Here is a 21,275-nt window from a genome sequence, read left to right as displayed (position 1 = left end):
GGTGAAGATCACCATGACTCTTGTATAAGGTAGAAGACAAAACTAAAAGAAAGGCCCTTCACAGAGGGAAGCAGAGGTTGTCATGTGCTTTTATGGTTGGATGCACAAAATCTTAATGCAAAAGAACGTCACTTTATATTGCCCCTTGTGATAGGGACCTTTATTATGCAGTCCATCGCTTTTATTTCTTCCATATCACAAGCTCGAATAAGGCTTATTTTCTCCACACTAATAGATAATACATATTTAGAGAGTAATTTTTATTGCTTGCAACAATGACAACTTACTTGAAGGATCTTACTCAATCCATAGGTAGATATGGTGGACTCTCATGGCAAAACTAGGTTTAAGGATATTTGGAAGCACAAGTAGTATCTCTACTTGGTGCAGAGAATTTGGCTAGCATGAGGGGGAAAGACAAGCTCAACATGTTGGATTATCCATGGCAATATAATTTATTTCGGATGTAAGAAAACATAACCATTACATTATCTTCCTTGTCCAACATCAACTTTTTAGCATGTCATATTTTAATGAGTGCTCACAATCATAAAAGATGTCCAAGATAGTATATTTATATGTGAAAACCTCTCATTCTTTATTACTTCCTATTAATTGCAACGATGACCAAAACTATGTTTGTCAACTCTCAACAACTTTTATTCATCATACTTTTATATGTGAAGTCATTACTCTGCATAAGATAAATATGATCTTTTTGTTTCTTTTCATTCTTTTGTTTTTCTTTTATTCCCTCAAGATCATAGCAAGATAGCAAAGCCCTCGAATCAAAACTAATCTTTATTATATATAGCTCACGGACTCGATTACATAGATAGGGATCAACACAAAAACTCAAAGCTAGATCATACTAAAACTTTATTCTACTAGATCAAGATATAACCAAAAGGATCGAACTAAGAAAAATGGTAAAGATGGAAGTGTGATGGTGATACGATACCGGGCACCTCCCCCAAGCTTGGCAGTTGCCAAGGCGACTGCCCATACCCATGTGTTTATGTCTCTTTCTTCGAAGGAGGTGATGATGGAGTTGTTGATGACGGGGTGTCGCACATCGAGCGTAGGAGATCCTCCAGCTTGTTGATAATGCCCTTGAGTGCGGTGATATGCTCTTGCAACAAAATATTTTCACGTGTGAGATACTTGTTTTGTATGCGAGCTAGCTCAATCATCTTGAAAGCTTCAACCTCAGTAGGGGTGAGATGATTGTAGTAAGGTTGAGAGAAGCCTTCTTCTTCTACTATTGGGGCTTGCTCCTTTGCGACCTCTTTGATCTTATCACCTTCCTTGATTTCCCCGATTTCTTCTCACTTTGTCTCTATCTTCATTAGACAAGCATCATCACCCACATTGTTGGATGAGGGGGGCATATTGCTCTAATCTGCGGCAGAAACAACTCAAAACAAGAAACAGAGGATTTCGTCGTGGTACGGTGGTCAAAACCTTCAGGAGATCATATAATGATTTTTTATCGACCAAAAGAAGTATCGTGCAAGAAAATGGAGTCCGGAGGGCACATGAGGTGCCCACGAGGCAGGGGGCGCGACCAGGGGGTAGGGCGTGCCCTCCACCCTTGTGGATGCCTCGTGTCCTTTCCGGACTACTTCTTATTTTCCTATTTTCTTAAATATTCCAAAACGGAGAAAAATTGCTATTAGAACTGTTTTGGAGTCGGTTTACTTACCATACCAAATACCTATTCCTTTTCGGGGTCTGAAACGTTCTGGAAAGTGTCCCTTATGTACTCCTCTGGGGTTACGGTGTCAATAACATTGGTTTCAAAATTTATGGGATTACCTGAGATATAGTGTTTGATTCTTTGACTGTTCCCCACCTTCGGATTTGTGCCTCCGAAGTTGTTGATTTTTATGGCACCGGAACGATAGACCTCCTCGATAATGTAAGGACCTTCCCATTTAGAGAGAAGTTTTCCAGCAAAAAATCTTAAACAAGAGTTGTATAGCAAAACATAATCATCTACATTAAACTCACGCTTTTGTATCCTTTCGTCATGCCATCTTTTAACTTTTTCTTTAAATAGTTTGGCGTTCTCATAGGCCCGGGTTCTCCATTCATCAAGTGAGCTAATGTCAAATAGCCTCTTCTCACCGGCAAGTTTGAAATCATAATTGAGCTCTTTAATGGCCCAATATGCCTTATGTTCTAGTTTGAGAGGTAAGTGACATGCTTTTCCATAAACCATTTTATACGGAGACATACCCATAGGATTTTTATATGCAGTTCTATAGGCCCATAATGCATCATCAAGTTTCTCGGACCAATTCTTTCTAGATATATTAATAGTCTTTTGCAAAATTAATTTGAGCTCTCTATTACTCAATTCTACTTGACCGCTAGACTGTGGATGGTATGGAGATGCAATTCTATGATTAACATCATACTTAGCAAGCATCTTACGAAAAGCACCATGAATAAAATGTGAACCACCATTAGTCATTAAATATCTAGGGACTCCAAACCTCGGAAAAATAACTTCTTTAAGCATCTTAATAGAAGTGTTATAATCAACAGTACTAGTTGGAATAGCTTCTACCCACTTAGTAACGTAATCAACAACAACTAAAATATGGGTATACCCATTAGAGGAAGGAAAAGGTCCCATATAATCAAAGCCCCAAACATCAAATGGTTCAATAACAAGTGAATAGTTCATATGCATTTCTTGACGTCTACTAATATTACCAATTCTTTGACATTCATCACAAGACAGGACAAACTTACGGGCATCTTTGAAGAGAGTAGGCCAATAAAAACCGGATTGCAATACCTTATCTGCAGTTCTATCTCCAGCGTGGTGTCCTCCATAAGTCTCAGAGTGACACTTGCATAGGATCTGTTCCTGTTCATGCTCAGGTACACAACGTATAATAACACCATCTACTCCTTCTTTATAAAGGTATGGGTCATCCCAGAAGTAATGTCTTAAATCATAGAAAAACTTTTTCTTTTGCTGGTATGTGAAACTAGGTGGTATAAATTTAGCAACAATGTAATTAGCATAATCAGCATACCATGGAGCAGTACTAGAAGCATTTATGACAACCAATTGTTCATCAAGAAAGCAATCATCAATAGGTAGTGGGTCATCAAGAACATTTTCTAACCTAGACAAGTTGTCTGCAACGGGGTTCTCAGCTCCCTTTCTATCAGTAATATGCAAATCAAATTCTTGTAGCAAGAGAACCCATTTAATAAGTCTAGGTTTAGCATCTTTCTTTCCCCTAAGGTATTTAATAGCAGCATGATCAGTGTGAACAATTACTTTGGAATCAACAATATAAGGTCTGAACTTATCACAAGCAAACACAACTGCTAGAAATTCTTTCTCAGTAGTGGCATAATTTCTCTGGGCACTGTCTAGAGTTTTACTAGTGTATTGGATAACATTAATTTCTTATCAACTCTTCGCCCTAGAACAGCACCTACAGCATAATCACTAGCATCAGACATGATTTCAAAGGGTAAATTCCAATCAGGTGGCTGAACAATAGGTGCAGAAATCAAGGCTTTCTTAAGTATTTCAAATGCATCTACACAATCATCATCAAAGACAAAAGGAACATCCTTTTGATAGAGGCAAAGGTGTCCCATCTTTTGATGAGATGATGGATATCGCGTTGGTGGAAGTCGACTTTGACGATCTGACTACGAACGTGCGAGGACGTCGCGCCTTAGCAATCGCTAAACCAACTTCGAGAGGTTATTGACCACGCCGGAGCACGATCAACCTGACCACGAGGGTCTGTTTCCTGCGAGCAAACGAAGAACAAGCAAGAAACTGAGATTGCAATCTGGATATTGCGAATATAAGATGAAAGCTTTATTGATCAAGGTGGAGTTCTGTGACGCCTTTGTCTGGTCGTTGAACACAAACGAAGTATGCGAAGTTGCAGCTATGGCGAACTTTAATCTAAACAAAACCCAAAGTCTAAACGGTGCCCTAAGGGATGTATATATGGAGGAAGAGGGGGAATTTCGTGGCCCTTGGTGGAGGGGTCTGAAACCAACCCTATCTCTTGTTTCCCCACACATACGAACTCTAAAAATAGGCTATACTTATGTATTTTGAAATTACATGGGCCTGGCCCAATAAAAAGGTGACGCAGCACCTAGAATAGCCTCTGGACGAAATTTATGAAGTGGCATCTTCTATATTTCATCCAAGGCTTCATGCACTAGTTATGGTGGCTTCAAAGCCCTGAAATCATCACTTGTAACTCCGTTCTTGTTCCCCTTGCGCATGCCATCAACTCCATGCTTGTTCTTGCTACAATGTTCATCCTTCTCCAAGCTAAGCCCTTCATTTGTAAGCAAAACAAATGTATCCAATTTAGGCAGCATCATATTCTCAGGAACATTAGAATCATTACCAAGAAACGAAAGTACCTGGTAATTTAGTTGGCGTGCGCGAGCTCTAGTAATTGGTCCAGTATGTATAGCAGCAGGGGCTGTGGGTGTAACAATGGTATTGATATCCTCATCATCCTCCCCTTCTTGAAATGAAGTCGTCCTCGATGGAAGTTCATCTTCCTCACCCAAATAAGGCTTCAAATCTGCAATGTTAAAAGTGGTACTAACCCCAAAATCTGCAGGCAGCTCAAGTTTATATGCATTATCATTTATTTTCTCTAACACCTTAAAGGGACCATCAGCACGTGGCATTAGCTTTGATTTGCGCAAATCAGAAAATCTATCCTTACGCAAATGTAACCAAACAAGATCTCCAGGTGCAAACACAACATGTTTTCTACCCTCATCTCCAGCAAGTTTATATTTAGCATTCATACGCTCAATGTTTTCCTTAGTTAACTCATGCATTTTTAAAATCAACTCAGCACGTTGTTTAGCTTCAAAATTAACCTTCTCCAAAGATGGAAGAGCCAACAAATCAATAGGTGCACGAGGTAGGAAACCATACACAACTTCAAAAGGGCACATCTTAGTAGTAGAATGCAATGAACGATTATAAGCAAATTCAATATGAGGCAAGCATTCCTCCCACATTTTCTTATTATTCTTCAAAATATCCCTAAGCATAGTAAACAATGTTCTATTGACTACTTCAGTTTGTCCATCAGTTTGGGGGTGACAAGTAGTACTAAAAAGCAGTTTAGTCCCCAACTTAGCCCATAAACATCTCCAAAAGTGGCTAAGGAATTTAGTATCATGATCTAAAATAATAGTATTTGGCACACCATGCAAGCGAATCATTTCCCGAAAGAACAAATCAGCAACATTAACAGCATCATCGCTTTTATGACATGGTATAAAGTGTGCCATTTTCGAAAATCTATCCACGACAACAAATATGCCATCCCTCCCCTTCTTTGTTCGAGGTAAACCTAAAACAAAGTCCATAGATATATCCTCCCAAGGAACACTAGGTACAGGCAAAGGCATATATAAACCATGAGGATTGAGACGTGACTTAGCTTTTTGACACGTAGTGCAGCAAGCAACAAAACGCCCAACATCTCGTCTCATCTTTGGCCAAAAGAAATGTGTAGCAAGTATATCCTCCATCTTCTTGACGCCAAAGTGCCCCATTAATCCTCCTCCTTGCGCCTCCTGCAACAACAAAAGACGAACGAAGCTAGCTGGAATGCATAGCTTGTTAGCACGAAACACAAATCCATCATTAAGAACGAACTTGTTCCAAGTTCTCCCTTCCTTAAAATTCTGCAATACATCTTTAAATTCAGCATCACGCACATATTGATCTTTGATGGTCTCCAAACCAAATATTTTAAAGTCAAGTTGTGAAAGCATAGTATAACGACGAGACAATGCATCAGCAATAACATTTTCTTTACCCCTCTTGTGTTTAATGACATAAGGGAAAGTCTCAATGAATTCATCCCATTTAGCATGTCTACGATTCAGTTTTGCTTGACTTTTAATATGTTTCAAAGATTCATGATCAGAATGTATAACAAATTCTTTGGGCCATAAATAATGTTGCCAAGTCTCTAAAGTCCGAACAAGAGCATATAATTCTTTATCATAAGTAGAATAATTCAGACTAGGCCCACTCAACTTTTTAGAAAAGTATGCAACAGGTTTGCCATCTTGTAATAACACGCCTCCTAATCTAATTCCACTAGCATCACATTCAAGCTCAAAAGTCTTATTAAAATCAGGAAGTTGGAGTAAAGGAGCATGTGTCAACTTATCTTTCAATACCGTGAAGGCTTCTTCCTGTGTGGTACCCCGAACAAAAGGCACATCTTTCTTTGTAAGCTCATTGAGAGGTGCAGCAATGGTGCTGAAATCTCTCACAAAACGCCTATAGAATACAGCGAGGCCAAGAAAACTCCTCACTTGTGTGACCATTTTGGGCTGCGGCCAACTCTCAATATCTTCAATCTTGGCTTTATCAACTTCAACTCCCTGTGGAGTAACAACATAGCCAAGAAAAGATACTCGGTCGGTGCAAAAGGTGCACTTCCCAAGGTTACCAAACAAACGTGCATCACGTAGAGCAATAAAAACATCACGTAAATGTTCCAAATGTTCTTCCAAAGATCTGCTATAAATCAATATGTCATCAAAGTAAACTACCACAAACCGTCCAATGAAAGCACCTAAAACTTCGTTCGTTAATCTCATGAAAGTACTATTTGCATTAGTTAACCCAAAAGGCATGACTAACCACCCATATAATCGAAACTTAGTTTTAAATGGTGTTTTCCATTCATCTCCCAATTTAATACGAATCTGATGGTATCCACTACGCAAATCAACTTTGGAGAATATTGTAGTGCCACACAATTCATCAAGCATATCATCTAGCCTAGGAATAGGATGACGATAATGAATAGTAATATTACTAATGCCTCTACAATCAACACACATACGTGATGTACCATCCTTTTTCGGCACTAGAATAATAGGAACAACACAAGGACTAAGGGATTCGTGTATATAACCTTTGTCGAGCAGCTCCTGTACTTGACACATAATCTCCTTCGTCTCCTCAGGATTGGTACAGTATGGTGCACGGTTGGGTAATGATGCACTGGGAATTAAGTCAATCTGATGCTCAATCCCTCGAATGCGAGGTAATCTCGGTGGCACGTCTTGTGGAAAGAAGTCAGCGAACTCCTGCAAAATGCTAGTGACAGCAGGAGGCAAAGAGAAAGGCACATCCTCGAATGAAAATAATGCCTCTTTGCACACAAAAGCATAGCAAACAGATTTGCTGAAATCTAGCTCATCAATATCAGATTTAGTGGCAAGTAAACATGCACTTTTCAATTTAATTTCAGAAGCAACACTAGATGGTTTACTATTAGGCTTCATGTGTTGCTCAAATTCTTTTGCCACAATCTGATTTTCACTCTTATTTTTCTCCTATTTTGCTTTATTACCTCTATTAATATCATCTTTCAAAATGGAATCAGGAGTCATAGGAAGCAAAGTAATATTTTTATCCTTATGAACAAGAGTATACTCATTGTTTCTACCATGGTGTACAGAATTTTTATCAAATTGCCATGGTCGACCAAGTAATAAGGAACATGCTTGCATAGGTACCACATCACAATCAACATAATCAGCATATGTAGAGATACTAAAATGCACATGAACGGTACGTGTAACCTTAACCTTGCCGTTGTTGTTGAACCATTGGATGTAGTAAGGATGTGGATGTGGTCTTGTGGTGAGAGATAGCTTCTCCACCATCTCCATGCTAGCCAAGTTGTTGCAGCTCCCTCCATCTATGATAACGCGCACAAAATGTCCCTTCACAACTCCCTTTGTATGGAACAAATTATGCCTCTGATTTTGCTCAGCTTGTGTAACCTGCACACTCAAAACACGTTGAGCAACTAAACATTCATACCTGTCAGCATCTTCAGGAGCCATGTATTGCGTCTCATGATCAGAATCATCTCCACCGTCTTCTTCACTTGTAATAAGGGCCAAAGTCTCCTCATCATAGTCACTAGCAGACTCATACCCACCATCCTCAGTAGCAATCATCACATGCTGAGATTTGCATTCTCGTGCATAATGTCCTCTTCCCTTACAACGACGACAAATAATATCACTTGTGTGCCCTGTTAATGCCATGGAAGAAGAAGAGCTATGTGAAGGCCCGACGGGTGCGTTCTTGGCAGATAGTGGTGGTTGTGCCTGCTTTCTTGTATCACGGCTGGAGGTGGAACCTGATGGAGGTGCTGGTGCAGTGGAAGTAGAAGATGCACGCGGTGTCCATGATGAAGGTCGACCTATAGAAAAGTTATTGCGCGCCATTGCTTGTCGATCCTGCACTTTACGTTCAGCTTTACAAGCAAGATTGAATAAAGGAGTGATATTAGTATACTCCTTATACTCTAGAATGGTCTGAATCTCTCTAGTCGTCGGACGTCCGCTGGAACTATTCTATGAAGGGACACCGGTCGTCCAGTACGTTTGGACTTCCGATAATATTACCGGTCGTCCGGTGGGGTCCGGACGTCCGCTCGCTGGGAGGTGTTGTAGCTGGCGTTGGCTGGGCTTCAGGCGTCGGTCGTCCAGAGGGGACCGGACGTCCGCTCGCTGTAGCTTCTTTGGCAGCTCTTCTTCTGGCGTCTTCTTTTCCACGCTTCCCTCGCGGATGGTGTCGGCATTCCTTGGCGCTTGCACTCCTCCTCGTCATCCGTGAAGCTCCAGCGATACCTATGCATGCACACGAGTGGAGTGTCAACTAGTATACTATCCTCCAAGGGGTAAAGTGAACACGTGTAAAGGAGAAGATTCACCTTTATGTATGAGAAGTAGAGGTTGCACGTGTCACTTGCCAAACGGACTCTTGACATGGTGATGTTCGTAGGATGCTCTACATCATCCCCTCCCCCTTGGAGAAGATCCTACCATGGATCGAATGCCGAATCACCATGGGAAAGAGATGGCGTTGCCATGTTGAAGCGGTCGATCACCAAGCACTCATCATCTTGAAGCTCGAAATAGGCACTCTCCAATGTCGCACCATCTAGTGATTCCTTCAAAAGGGGCAAAGACAAAAAACACTTGGAAAAACAAATGTGGTTAGCGTTAGTGCAAAACCAAGCAGTCAAGAGGTGATTCACCAAACAAGTGTTGTCATCAAGCATAGCATATGGTTTGACAAAGGATTGTGTCATGACATGTAAGCATATGAATTGAGCAAAATCAAGGTCATCATGGAAACAAGCATGTAAATGTGAGGTAGAGATGCAATTATGTGTGACAAGAGAATAAGCATCTACCTCAAGTTCATAGCAAGCATTCACAAATTGCTCAATGAAAGGTCTATGGTAGGCATAAGAATCATTCACAACACCGAATAAAATGAAGTGTCTAAACACATGGGTCAAGTGCAAGATAATCCAAGCATAATGTGCATAGGGTGTAGTGAATATAGTGTGGCACTGAACACAATAGAAAGAGCAATTGTTCATCATATGTGAGGCAATCAAGTCAAGCATGTAGCAATCAATGGGACATGGCATATGTGAAGTGATGACATTGTTGCAACCAAACATATTATAGTAGCAATTAGTCCAAGAATTGGATGCAACACACAAGGTATATATTTCATGAGGCATGGAAATGCGAAAATGGCAAGTCGAGGCAAGATCTCTAACATGTGCGCAATAAAGTGGTCTGAGCTGACCAATAAGCTTCATGGTGCAAGCAACACAAGTAGTATGATCCTCAATATCCATGCTCAAGAAGGATGTCACCTTGAAAGCGTGTCCTTGTGCATTCTTCACAATGCCGAAGTGGTAGGTAATGTGGTGTAGAAGCAAGTCGTGGTCGAATATATGAGGCTCGCTCTCAAGAGCTCGAATGGTCAACTCACGAGAATTGGAAGTCGACACGAAGTCCAAGTATCCTACACATGCACACAACAAAACAAGAACGTATGCACATGGTAGATAAACACATCATCCATCATGATGGTTCTCATATTTTACACATAACCATTAGGAGCACAAGTGCATGAATAATATGATGCAACAATGGCTATATTCATGGCACTAGGTATATGGTGCAAAGAAGTAAGACAAGTGTAACGCCCCAAATCCGATGCGCCAGGTGTCTTCCAGTCATTCGTCGTTGTTGCCATGTCATTTTCTCACGTGTTGCATTTTGCCATGTCATCATCTGCATTTCATCTGTATGTTTTTAAAAAACTTGCATCAGTTCGGGCTCCCCGATTTTCTCTGTTCTTCGTTCTGAGCCCAACCACACTCGCACACGCCCGTCGCACCCCTCAGACCTTGTTTCGTGAGCGGGAGAAAAACATTCTCAGAATGGGCCGAGATTTGCCGAGTGGCCTTGGTATATCACCGGTAGACCGCCTGTCAAATTTCGTTCCATTTGGAGGCTGTTTCATGCCCCAATGGTTAACTGAGTTAATCGAAACCCCCTTTCTCTTTGCATCCCAACACCCCTCCACAACATCCCAATATCCCATCCAAACCCCCTCCATGCTCTCCGTCGTTGGATCAAGATCATGTGGGCGACAACCACACCTCATTTGGACTCTCCTAGCTCCCTCTACCTATAAATCAGTCTCCTCCCCCGAAATTTCAGGCAAACCCTAGATCAAAGCCTCTTCCGCGCCACCGGACATGTCCATCCCGCCACCGGACGCGTCCACCGCCGCCTCCACGCTGCCCGGACCAATCGCGCACCACCACCTCAGCTCCGCCGCCTCCCGCACCAACCACGGCGTGCCACGTCATGGCCCCGCCGGTCTCTCTCTCCTCCACCTCCGCCGCCAGGGCCCGCGAGGCCCGAGTCCGGCCCGCGGGGCCGAACAGCCGCCGCCACGCGCCTGAACCCGTGGCCAGCCAGATCCACTTCCCCGCCGCCTTGCGCCTTGCCGTCACCACCGGAGAATGCCTCCTGTGCCATCCCGCCTTCTTCCCCGCCTCCATTGCTCGCTGACCTCGCCGGAGATCCGCGTCACCGTCGTCGTCCCAAGCGCCGTCGCCGTTCTCCAGTCCGATTGGGGAGGAGCCCCGATCCCATCGCGCCGCGCTGACCCATCCACGTGGGCCCGCGCCCGCCCGAGTGGGCCGGCCTCGCCCGCAGCCCAGCCCAGTCGCGCCTCCACCAGATGGGCCTCGGCCCGCGAGGTGATGCCCCAGCCAGTTCTGCCTCTGCGAAATTTCACCTTCCCTGAGAATTTTACATCATGTGTGCATGTTTGCATGGTCATATCTTCGTGCATGTGGCTCTGTTTTGCGTGCATTGTATGTCAAAATGTTCATCTTTGGATGCTCTTCATGATGGAGTAGTTTTCATGCATGTTCCTATTCATATTGGTGCCTTACTCTTCATTGCAAAACTGCTAAGTGATATAAACTACTGAAATCTGCTGATTGTTAACATCATGTGTTCATGTTGTGAGTGGTGTAACTTTGTCTCTCTTGATCCTATGATGATGAGCTTGATATGCACACGTTCTGCTCTTCATGCTCTACATGTTGGTGTGCTTTGCATTCACGTTAGGATGCATCTTGACATGGTAATCTCTGTTGCAGAAGTGCATGTTGCTGTTAACTGCTGAAAACTGTTATAACTTGTCTATTTGTCATTTTTATATCTGTTTGTGTGATTTTCTTTTGAGCACCATGTCTACATGTTTTAGGGGCATAATCATGCCATCTTTATAGGGGTGCAACCCATATATTTTGATATGCCCTGTAGTGAGTGTATCAAGCTTGTGAAGTGGGCTACTTGCTGTTAATGTTCTGTCAAGTCTGTTTCTGTCATATCATGTTGCCATTTTTGCTTGATGCTACCAATTAATCCATGCATATTATGGAGATGCTTAGGTGACATGTTTTTTTGTCCATGCTATGATCTTTCATGCCATGCCTTTTTATGCCCTATATATGGCCTGTAGCATATGTTTTCATTGCCATGAACATGCCTATATGTTGTTCCAGATTTCTGTTAACTTCAGGATGCTATGTTGTGAGCTTGCTATTGATTAATCTATGCCTCTTTTGGAGATGCTCCAATTACATGTTTCAAAGCATGCTATGAGTAATTTGTGCACATGCCATAGTTGTTAATTTTGGATATCATATGCCTCTGTTCCATACTTGCAAACATGCTATCATAATGTTGATGTTTTACACTTGCTGAAACTGTTTTAACATTCAATCTTGTCTTGTTGGTTCCCACTAATCCATGAGCCATATGTATATGATGCCAGGATGTTATTTGCTCCTTGTTATGTTTAAGTTTATGCCATGCCCTTGGTTGCTATGCATAGTTGTTGTAGCATCTTTGTTTCATGCCCCCAACATGCCATCATATTAACTCTGCTCATGCATATGCTCCTGTGTTATAAAGTTGCATTTTGCATTGATCATATTGGTTTAATATTGATGCCTATGAACCTGAACCTTAATGATATTTGAATTTTGCTATCTGCAAGTGAAGTGCATGTCAAGTTTGTGCTCTTATGATTCCCGTAGCATGTTGTTTTGATGTTTGCAAAGTGCCTACTTGCTGTTTTGGGCAGATTGTTGTTATATCTCGTTTGGAGTGTATGTGTTGCGTCGTTGCTTCGTTTTGAGCATGCTCTATAAGAAACTTGCTTAGAATTGCATGTAGTTTCATCATGTCATGTTGAATCCTTGTTTTGGGTGTGTTTGCTTGATGTTTAAATGCATTTTGCATCAATGCCATGTTTAACTTGTTTTGCTCATATCTTCTAGGCCGTAGCTCCGAATTAAATGAACTTTATATGTAACTTGACTAGAATTTCGTTTAGATCATCTTGGTGCATCTTAACTTATTGTTTAACAACTTGAACATAATATGTATTCAGATATGGACCAATTTCGAAAATTGCATATGGGGACTTACCGGATTTGTTATATGTTGTTTCCGACCTCATTTAAACTTGCTTTGATGTGTTGTTCTTGTATGCCTCATCTCTTGCCATGAGTAGCATCATATAGCCTTGTCATGCATCATCCTTGGTTGAGCATCATGCCATGTTTATGTGTTGTGTGTTTACCTTGTGGTTTGCTTCTTTCCGGTTGTGTTTCTTCTCGATAGTCCCTGTTTCATTGCGATCGTGAGGATTCGTTCGTCTACGCTTGGTTCGTCTACACCCGTTCGTCTTCTTCATTGACTCGATCTTCTTCCTTGCGGGATTTCAGGCAAGATGACCGTTACCCTGGATCTCACTACTATCATTGCTATGCTAGTTGCTTCATTCTATCGCTATGCTGCGCTACCTATCATTTGTTTATCAAGCCTCCCAAATTGCCATGTCAGCCTCTAACCTTTTCACCCTTCCTAGGAAACCGTTGTTTGGCTATGTTACCGCTTTTGCTCAGCCCCTCTTATAGCGTTGTTAGTTGCGGGTGAAGTTGAAGATTGCTCCATGTTGGAACGGGATTATTTTGGGATATCACAATATCCCTTATTTAATTAATGCATCTATATACCTGGTAAAGGGTGGAAGGCTCGGCCTTATGCCTGGTGTTTTGTTCCACTCTTGCCGCCCTAGTTTCCGTCATACCGGTGTTATGTTCATTGATTTTGCATTCCTTACGCGGCTGGGTTTATGGGAACCCCTTGACAGTTTGCTTTGAATAAAACTCCTCCAGCAAGGCCCAACTTTGGTTTTACATTTGCCTAACAACCTATAACCTTCCCTTGGGCAGGCCAACCCAAGGGTCATCTTTATTTTAATCCCCCCGGGCCAGTGCTTCTCTAAGTGTTGGTCCGAACCGAGCAACCTACGAGGCCACCTCGGGGAAACTTGAGGGCTGGTTTTACTCGTAGCTTGACTCATCCACTGTGCCCTGAGAACGAGATATGTCCAGCTCCTATTGTGATTTGTCGGCACATGCGGGCGGTCTTGCTGGTCTTGTTTTACCATTGCCAAAATGTCTTGTAACCGGGATTCCGAGACTGATCGGGTCTTCCTGGGAGAAGGAATATCCTTCGTTGGTCGTGAGAGCTTATAATGGGCTAAGTTGAGACACCCCTGCAGGGTATAAACTTTTGAGAGTCGTGCACACGGTTATGTGGCAGATGGGAATTTGTTAATATCTGGTTGTAGAGAACTTGACATTTGACTTAACTAAAACGCATCAACCGCGTGTATAGCCGTGATGGTCTCTTCTCCGTGGAGTCCGGGAAGTGAACACGGTTTGGGTTATGTTTGGACGTAAGTAGTTTCAAGATCACTTCTTGATCATTACTAGTTTGCGACCATTTGCGTTGATTCTCATCTTATTCTTGTATTCGTAAGTTAGCCACCATATCATGCTTAGTCGCTGCTGCAACCTCACCACTTATCCATTCCATACCCAATAAGCTTTGCTAGTCTTGATACCCATGGTAATGGGATTGCTGAGTCCTCGTGGCTCATAGATTACTACAACAACAGTTACAGATATAGGTAATGTGATGTTCATGATGTGAGAGCGATGTTTACTTGTTATGGAGTTCTTCTTCTGCTTCTTCTTCGATCGGGGGATAGATTCCAGGTCGGCAGCCTGGGCTAGCAGGGTGGATGTCGTTTGAGTTTCTGTTTGAGTTTCATCCATAGTCGAATGTTGCACTTATGTATGATGTTGTTGTATTCATGTGGCATTGTATGCCTCTTGTATGTATCCCCAACTACTATGTAATGGTACAATGTAAATATATCCACCTCGCAAAAGCGTCTCCAATATGCGCTTCTATCCATGGTGGAACCTTCGAGTTCCTTTAGGATAGAGTCGCATATTGATAACCCACAAGTATATGGGATCAATTGTAGCCTCTTTCGATAAGTAAGAGTGTCGAACCCAACGAGGAGCTAAATGTAGAACAAATATTCCCTCAAGTTCTATCGACCACCGATACAACTCGCACGCTTAACGTTCGCTTTACGTCGAACAAGTATGAAACTAGAAGTACTTTGTAGGTGTTGTTGGATAGAATTGCAAGATAATAAAGAGCACGTAAATAAAAAGTAGGGGTTGTTTAGATAAAGAAGCAATAAATTAAATATAGCAAGTGTGGAAAAGTGGTGGTAGGAGTTGTGAAATTGTCCCTAAGCAACTGACTACTTTACGAGACCGATAGCAAGTTTTATGTGGGAGAGGCATAAGCTAACATACTTTCTCTTCTTGGATCATATGCACTTATGATTGGAACTCTAGCAAGCATCCGCAACTACTAAAGATCATTAAGGTAAAACCCAGCCATAGCATTAAAGCATCAAGTCCCCTTTATCCCATATGACACAACCCCCTTACTCGGGTTTATGCTTCTGTCACTCAAGCAACCCACTATAAGAGAATCATGAACGTATTGCAACACCCTACAGCGGGAATCCTTCACGCTTGCGCGACACGGAGAGCACCATAGGACAGCAACATAACCACAAGCAAATTAAACCAGTCATAGCAATTCACCAATTATCGATAGGACAACAAAAATCTACTCAGACATTATAGGATGGCAACACATCATTGGATAATAATATCATAAAGCACCATGTTCAAGTAGAGGTACAACGGGTTGCGGGAGAGTGGACCGCTGAATATAGATGAGGGAAGGTGATGGAGATGTTGGTGAAGATGATGGAGGTGTTGGTGTAGATCACGATGATGAGGATGGCCCCCGGCGGTGTTCCGGCGCCACCGGAAGCGAGGGGGAGAGAGCCCCCCTTCTTCTTCTTCCTTGACCTTCTCACTAGATGGAAGAAGGGCTTCCCCTCTGGTCCATGGTCTCCATGGCGTTGGATGGGCAAGAGCCCCTCCGAGATTGGATCTATCTCTCTGTCTCTCTCTGTTTCTGCGTTCCCGGATTCTGCCCTTTCACCATTTCTTATATATCCGGAGATCCGTAACTCCGATTGGATTGAAACCTTTGCCATGATTTTTCTCCGAAAATTAGCTTTCTTGCGGCAGAAGAAGAGCATCAACCGCCTTATGGGGTGCCCATGAGGGTCAGGGGCGCGCCCCCTACCTCGTGGCCCCCTCGGGCACCGTCTCGTGTTGATTTTTCTTCCAGAAAATCATAAATATTCCAAAAATATTCTCCGTCCATTTTTATCCCGTTTGGACTCCGTTTGATATGGGGTTTCTGCGAAACATAAAACATGCAACAAGCAGGAACTGGCACTGGGCACTGGATCAATATGTTAGTCCCAAAAATAGTATAAAAAGTTGCCAAAAGTATATGAAAGTTGAATAATATTGGCATGGAACAATCAAAAATTATAGATAAGACGGAGACGTATCAGCATCCCCAAGCTTAATTCATGCTCGTCCTCGAGTAGGTAAATGATAAAAAAGATAATTTTTGATGTGGAATGCTACCTAGCATAATCTTGATCATGTAATCTAATCATGACATGAATATTAAGACACGAGTGATTCAAGGCAATAGTCTATCATTTGCCATAAAAACAATAATACTTCGGGCATCCCAACAAACAATCATGTCTTTCAAAATATCAATGCTTACAGAACATTATCCCTACAAAATCATATAGTCTTGTATGCTCCCTTTTCTTAACACAAGGTACCCCTCATGCCTATCCCGGTGTCAGCCAAGCAATTGGTTCATACTTTTTAACGCGCTTCAGCTTTTTCAACTTTCACGCAATACATGAGCACAAGCCATGGATATAGCACTATAGGTGGAATAGAATATGATCGTGGAGGTTTATGTGGAGAAGACAAAAAGGGAGAAAGTCTCACATCGACGCGGCTAATCAATGGGCTATGGAGATGCCCATCAATTGATGTCAATGCGAGGAGTAGGGATTGCCATGAAACGGGTGCACTAGGAGCTATAAGTGTATGAAAGCTCAATACTGAAAACTAAGTGGGTGTGCATCCAACTTGCTTGCTCATGAAGACCTCGGGCATTTGAGGAAGCCCATCATCAGAATATACAAGCCAAGTTCTATAATGAAAATTCCCACTAGTATATGAAAGTGATAACTCAAGAGACTCTCTATATGAAGAACATGGTGCTACTTTGAAGCACAAGTATGGTAAACGGATAGTAACATTGCCCCCCCCCCCTTTTTGGGCCTTCCTTTTTTGGACTTTCTCTTTTTTGGCCTTTCTCTCTTTTTTTGGCCTTTCTCTCTCTTTTTTGGCCTTTCTTTTAAAGGGACAGTGCTCTAATAATGATGATCATCACACTTCTATTTACTTACAACTCATGGATTACAACTCGATACTAGAACAAAACATGACTCTATATGAATGCCTCCGACAGTGTACAGGGATGTGCAATGATGTAGCGTAGCAATGACATCAAAAACGGACAAGCCATGAAAACATCATGCTGGCTATCTTACGATCATGCAAAGCAATATGACAATGAATGCTCAAGTCATGTATATGATGATGATGAAAGTTGCATGGCAATATATCTCGGAATGGCTATGGAAATGCCATGATAGGTAGGTATGGTGGCTGTTTTGAGGAAGATATAAGGAGACTTATGTGTGATAGAGCGTATCGTATCACGGGGTTTGGATGCACCGGCGAAGTTTGCACCAACTCTCGAGGTGAGAAAGGGCAATGCACGGTACTGAAGAGGCTAGCAATGATGGAAGGGTAAGAGTGCGTATAATCCATGGACTCACATTAGTCATAAAGAACTCATATACTTATTGCAAAAGTTTATTAGCCCTCAAAGCAAAGTACTGCTATGCATGCTCCTAGGGGAGGAGGTTGGTAGGAGTTAACCATCGCGCACCCCCGACCTTATCAAAATACAATGCGCGCCAATTTGGTTACATAGTTAGGAGACCATACGTGCATGCTTCGGGAATCACAAACCTTAACACCAATATCCTTACTAAACACAACCATTTACTATAATCTCCCACATATTATCATCTCTATATCACAAAACTATTGCAAGGAATCAAACATATCATATTCAGTGATCTACAAGTTTTATGTAGGATTTTATGACTAACCATGTGAATGACCAATTCCTGTCATCTCTCTAAATACATTAAGTGAAGCAAGAGAGTTTAATTCTTTCTACAAAAGATATCCCCACTCTCTAACAAATATAAGTGAAGCAAAAGAGCATTCTACAAATTGCGATTTTCTATGTGAAGAGAAACAGGCAATCCAAACTTCAAATGATATAAGTGAGGCACATGAAGCATTCTACAAAGCCATACTCAAAAGATTCAAGTGAAGTGCAATGAGAATTCCATAAATCAACCATGGACTATCTCATACCAGCATGGTGCATAAAATAAAAGTGAAAAATAAATGCAAAAGACGCTCCAAGATTTGCACATGTCGCATGAACGAAACGAATCCGAAAACATACTGATACTTGTTGAAGAAAGAGGGGATGCCTTCCGGGGCATCCCCAAGCTTAGGCGCTTGAGTCTCCTTGAATATTTACTTGGGGTGACTTGGCATCCCCAAGCTTGAGCTCTAGCCTCTCCTCCTTTTCCTCATATCGAGACCTTCTCGATCATCGAACACTTCATCCACACAAAAATTCAACAGAAAACTCGGTAAGATCCGTTAGTATAATAAAGCAAATCACTACTCTAAGTACTGTTGCAAAACAATTAATATTTTGTTTTTGCATTGTAGCTACTGTAATATAACTTTTCCATGGCTTAATCCACTGATAGAAATTGATAGTTTCGTCAAAACAAGCAATATGCATCAAAAACAGAATCTGTCAAAAACAAAACAGTCTGTAGCAATCTGAACATTCACCATACTTCTGGTACTCCAAAAATTATGCCACAATTAGTAAAAATAAACAATTTGTTTAGAAAGACAGTGCAGAAAGAATCAGAACAATTTGACGTTCCAGTAAAAAATGTAAAACCGCGCACTACAGCCAAAGTTTATGTCCTTCACCACACAAACCAACAAGCATTGTAAACATCCTAAAGGCAAACCTTGGCACATTATTTTTATAATACAATGGAATTGTACAAGGGGATAATTAATTTTGTTGAAAAGTTTCTGTAATCAAGATTCACAAAGTTTCCGTGAGCATGAACAAAGTTCAAGGCTAGCTCCCACTTCAACAATGTTTGTCTTTCTCACTTTCACTTTCCTTTTTGAAAAGTTTTTGGTTCCCCTCTTTATTTTATTTTTGTTTTTAAACTTTATAAAAGCACCCAATAGAAATAAATGACTCTCTAAAACTTCCGGGTTGTCTCCCTGGCAGCGCTTTCTTTAAAGCCATTAAGCTAGGCATAAAGTGCTCAAGTAATGGATCCACCCGGATCCCAAGGTATATCAAAGTCAATTTTAATTAACAATGATTTGTAGTTTAGTAGTGATCACAAAGTAACATATATCATGCAACAACAAAGTCTAACTCTCTTCCTATGCATCGGCATGTCATAAAAGAATAATTCGTGCACACAAAGTAAAGGCCAATGCATAGTATAAACAGTTTCTTGCAACTTTATCATATTGGAAACATAGAGAGGTGGAGATATAGTTCCTCTCTCATAATAATTGCAAGTAGGAGCGGCAAGCACATGCATATTATATCTATCAAAATCATCATCTGTAGTAGTAAAACGCAACCCATCAATATAATCCTTAATAAGAGCAAACTTCTCCGATATAGTGTAGTTGGGAGAATTCAAAAAGAGAATAGGACTATCATGCGTGGGTGCAATAACAACAATTTCATGTTTAACATAAGGAACTATAGCAAGTTCATCTCCATAAGCATAATTCATATTGGCATCTTGGCCACAAGCATAGCAAGCATCATCAAGAAGGGGTATTTCAAGAGAATCAACGGGATCATAACAATCATCATAGCAATCATCCTTCGGTAAGCACGAAGGGAAATTAAACAATGTATGAGTTGAAGAGTTACTCTCATTAGAAGTTGGGCACGGGTGATCAATCCGCTCTTCCTCCTTTTGTTCTTCGCTCTCCTCCTCATCTTTTTCATCCAATGAGCTCACAGTTTCATCAATTTCTTCTTCCATAGATTCCTGCAAAATATTAGTCTCTTCTTGGATAGCGGAGGAGTCCTCAATATATGGTTTAACATAGGCATTAGAAGCATAATTATCATAACAATATTTAAGTATGGCAAAATTCTCAGATTTGTAAAGAGTAGCATCATACTTTTCAATTAAAGAAGCAATTTCATAAGCACCCTTAAAAGCAGCAAATTCTTCAATTTGTTGAACATCATAGTAATTATAAACACCCTTAGCATATCAAGATGCGATTCCATTATCACTAAACTCACATTGGTAGGGAAGGTGTTTCTTAGGGTTTTCAGAACAACAAGTAACATCATAAATATCACATAAATTCCAAGCATAGCATTGCAAACGATGAATTTGATCCAGTAAAAGTTTCCCTTTTTCGGATAGGCGATGTCGCACACAACAATCATGCTCATCTAAAGATTTGCCCTCAACTAAGCTAGTTGGGGTTTCAGCACGAGCACATAGGGATCGAAGATGATCCAAGTAAAAAAGCTTCAAGAGTGTGATAGATTTTGAGTGGTTCTTCAACCATTGGTGTAGTAGGTACAACTAATTTTTTTGGTATTTTGCGTTTCCTACCTGTTGGGGATATAACTATTAGGTATGACCCGCCCAGGAGGGGTCGGGTTATACCTATGAGTACTCTTGAAGCCCAAGACCAAGCTTGAAGACGGCGGTTCAGTTAAGGGTCCAAAGCCCAGAGGTGACTTAAGGCCCATAGAGATAAACCTCCATATCTACATGACTTGTATTGTAAGGCAAGAATAGTTAGAGACCGAGTCGGACACTGTTTATGAGTCGGCCAGGACTCTGTGAGCCGCTGGGCGTCAACCTCTGTATATAAAGGGACGACCCGACGGCGGTTCAGGGCAAGTAACATCAGATCGAGAGCTAGGTCAAGCGATTTCGCTCCCTGGTAATCGAGACATAAGCAATCTCACTCAAAACTGGATCGTAGGCTTTTACCTTCACCATAAGGGGCCGAACCAGTATAAACCCCGTGTCCTTTGTCTCGATTAACCCCATTAAGCTTCCTAGTTGCAATGGCTCCAGGACTAAGTCCTTTCACTAGGACATCTGACGTGAAAATTCCAGGACAGTTGGCGCCCACCATGGGGCCAGCACACGGCGGATTTGAGTTCTTGAAGGGAAGCTTCAAAGGGCTCAAGGGATACGCTATGGGCCGGATGACCAAGAGTCGTCGCGGCATGCTCTACATCGATGATGCAGGCTGGGGCCCCGATGCTGGCTC

This window comes from Triticum aestivum, chromosome 3B (genome assembly GCF_018294505.1).
Source record: "Triticum aestivum cultivar Chinese Spring chromosome 3B, IWGSC CS RefSeq v2.1, whole genome shotgun sequence".
Taxonomy (NCBI): Eukaryota; Viridiplantae; Streptophyta; class Magnoliopsida; order Poales; family Poaceae; genus Triticum; species Triticum aestivum.
This window is presented reverse-complemented; position numbering follows the sequence as displayed.